The sequence below is a fragment of the Muntiacus reevesi genome, chromosome 1 (assembly GCF_963930625.1).
Source record: "Muntiacus reevesi chromosome 1, mMunRee1.1, whole genome shotgun sequence".
NCBI classification, from domain to species: domain Eukaryota; kingdom Metazoa; phylum Chordata; class Mammalia; order Artiodactyla; family Cervidae; genus Muntiacus; species Muntiacus reevesi.
In genome coordinates, this window is record NC_089249.1 from 264,064,096 (window position 1) to 264,067,789 (window position 3,694).

At 38.0% G+C, this 3,694-nt stretch overlaps 1 pseudogene; it reads right to left on the bottom strand.

Annotated features, from left to right (window-relative positions):
• Positions 1-1,739: 1,739 nt before the first annotated feature.
• LOC136158581 (something about silencing protein 10-like) lies at positions 1,740-3,475 on the bottom strand (annotated as a pseudogene).
• Positions 3,476-3,694: the final 219 nt, after the last annotated feature.

Genomic DNA, 3,694 nt, shown 5'->3' on the forward strand with positions numbered 1-3,694 from the left:
GTTAAGTACAAAAATGATACTTTCAAATTCTCAAATAAAGTGACAAGACCAGCGTCATCTTCCATTAAAATGCTAAAACTGAAATCTACTACTTCTGCCAAGAACTTTAGTATTCTCAAGCAGAATCAATACTTTAAAAGGCAAAGAAAACTTATAAAATTTACTGCATATATTTGACTGTGTAACTGAAAAGCCTTTTGTGGTTGAGCCAGGTAACTTTTAAAGATATACCATATTTTTCTTTCAACACTTTTTTCTGCACAAAGAGCTATCAAAAAAATTATTGTAAAATCCAACAATGCAATGCAACTGCATTCCTACTTCTTTCCTCAGGATGTAAAAATTAAGTCAATTTTTAACTTGGCCTGAGATGAAAACCTAGTGATCTACGAAGCTCAAGTGAACTCAGTGCAATAAATATAAGAAACTATAACAAGGGATCTTATAAAAATTTCTACAGATTAAGTACTTTTTCATGTGCCTTTTGTTTAACTGTGAAGTTATCTATATTTCTTGCCCATCCTTTTCTTGTTAGTAGTTCATTTATCTTGAACATGAGTCCTTTGTCTAACGTTTCACAAATATTTTACCAAACTATGACATATCTATTTTCTTAACACATTTTTTTAATGAGCAGAAACTTAATCTCTATGAAATTTTACCATTAAACTTTCTGGTTAAAACTGTCTCCTAAGAAACCTCTACTTCTAAAATGATCTAATATTCTCTTATTTCCTTTAAAAACTTTATGGTTATATCTTTTACAGTGAAAAGTATGGTCCCTCTTAAATTATTTTTGTGTGTAGTATGAGATAGGGATTCATAAAATAAAACATTTTATTCATTTTTTTAATGTGGATACCCAGTTACTCTAGTGACAACAGTTAAAGCTCCACTGTTGCTCTTTGAAAACTTTACTATTAAATTAAAAATTGTTATTAAAATTTTTAAATAAATTTTTTGTTTATTTCTATAATTCAGTTCTTTCTCTAATAGGATACTCAGTTTCAACAGACTAGTAAGTTGACAGGTTATCAACTTTAGACGTCAGTTACTTACCTAAAACAGGTACACAGACCATGTACTAGAATGACAGAAATTTAACCAGGTGGGAAAAAATTGCATTTCATGTTTTAAGGAACTGTTAAAAATAGAAAAGAAGCAAGTATACACATATAAACAAAACACAATTACAGTAATTCCTAATCTTATCATTGCCGTTTAATTAAAGTAAGCCAACTAACATGGTTTCATTTGTTTAGTCTTTTGGAATTTCCATTAAGTACAAATTGTTTCACTGTAGAAGTTCAGAAAGGGAATACATTTCAAATAAACCAAATAGATGTTAAAAAATATATCTCCTTTATATTTAATTCTTTAGTAATGGGTACTTAATATATTCAAACTGTGCTGTATATTTAAAATTTTGATATTATTAATCCAAATTCATCATCAGCTATGTTACCTTTGTGTAACAGAGTATCTGACACTATGAACTATGGGTAAAATCTGTCATACAAACATCATATTGTCTACCCATCTTCAACTCTTTAGCAACCCTGAGTCTTTTAAAAAGTTGTACTGAAATAAAATGTTACAATGTCCAAATTAAGTTAAAAAGCATTTGACAGAAAAACTAGAAAAAGTAGACTCAGAAGATTATACTTATTGTATATATTATTTATTTATTTATTTTTACTTATTGCATATTTTAGTTCATTAGTAAACAAGAGGCATTCGATTAGATGGTTATAATCCTTCCTGTACCATGCACCAACTGAATATACAATATTGTTAATTTCTTTTTTTTAACCAGTTAAAAATAAATTTATTGATCCAAAATTATTGCCAAAAGACTTAAGCTAAGCAAAAACTTTACTTAAGCTTAATGCTCTTTTTAACTCCTGCACCAATGCCAGAAAGTTCACCAGTATAACGTTGCTCTTCCCTACAAACTTCACGAACCTGGCCTCTTCTGCGAATTTTGGCTTTTCTGAATTTCTCCCAGTGTTTCCCTCTGGGATGCCGACCAATCTTCTTCTCCTAGGTGTAAGTCCCCTATTTTTAGCAATCTGATAAGTAATGGCTCTCTTTGCATTTTGATGTTCAAGAGCCTGTTTTTCGGTACTATTTTCTCCTTTCTTTCTCTTTAATTTTTGTCTCTCTTCCATTTCTTTATAGCATTTCAGTGCAGCTTCTTCATCAAAATCAGAATCATCAGAAAGGTCTGTAACAGCCAAGGCAGCAAGCAGAAGTCTCTGAAACTGATTTTGGCTTGGCCTCCATGGATTTTGCTTTTAAATTCAGTTCGTTCTTTCCAGCACCACCTTTAAGTGTGAGCAGATGAGGGATTTCAGAGAACAGCTTCTGATTCACAACCGACAACTTGTTGATCAAACTTCGGTAGGTAACAAGCCTTTCAATGACAGGATGTCCAAGTGCCGGGACTCTCCTAGCTTTCAGGATCAGATAAGAACTAATGTTTGAGCAGCAGTTCAAATAGAGATTGTATTTGGTCCTCAGGTATTGGCTTCCTTTTCCAGGGGGGATGATCTTCTGCTCCACTAACTGTAGAAGTGGCTCCAGCTCATCCTTCATCTCTGTCAACTTAACTTTCAAGTCGTCTATCAGCTCCAAGAGCTCTGGAGATTCCTTTCGCAGCATTTTCAGATTCTCTTTCACGGAAACTTTCCCCAAATCCTTCACGACACGTGTCTCAGCCTCATTTACCTGAGGTACCGGTTTTGCAAAAGCCTCCACCCAGGTAACTCCAAAATCGTCCTCTTGCAGGGCTTGGGCTAAGCGCCGCTGAATGAGCTGTGCCTCCTCCTCTCTTTCCTCTTCTCCACTTCTTGTTGACTCTGCCGGCCTCGGGACTTGGAGCCAAAGTCCGTGTCGTGGTAAAGTTTTTTCCTCTGACCCCACGACAAACTGGGATCCACAGAAGCCTCAGTCTCACTCTGCACGGAGCTCCCACCACCCTCATCGTCACCCTCCTCGCTTTCTCCATCTTCATCGTCCTCATCCGCAACATCCAGGGCAAGCACCTCCTCCTCCTCATCACCATCCTCCTCGTGCCCACTCTCTCTGTCGCTCCAGCCCTTAGCCAAGGCGGCCCGAGATCGGGCCTCATGGAAATCATCTACCTTATCTTGGTAGTAGCTCGAGTCCCCTGGTGAGGGTGGAGATTCTAAGTCCTCTCCTTTTCGTCCGCTGGGCCGCGACGTGCCTTAGCTGGCACAGCCGCCCCCTTGGGCGCTCCGCGCGCACCGCCCAGATCTTCCCACCAGAGTTCGTGGTCTCAGCTTCTACACCGACTTCAGGCTTTCAGCCACCTCTGACCTCTGCACACGAGCCACGCGTTCCAGCAACACGCAGCTGGAACAGCCACGCGATCTCTCACCACGCTCGTCTTGCGGGCGCTCCAGTCAGATGCGGCATTTTCATCTCCTTCCGGTCCCCAGGATCTGTTCATTTCTTAAAATATTTCTTGAGTGACCTCACCCTTAGCAAAATCCAAGTAATCAGAATAGTTTGTTGACCAACGAACCACAGCAATATAAGAAAAACACTATGATGGTGCTCATTTCCTTCAAAGCATTATTTAGAAATTTTCTTCTCAAGTGAGGCTTTCCCTCAACTCTTTAAAATTTAACCCCAACCCTCCAACTTCATATCCTCCTTTCCCTGATGC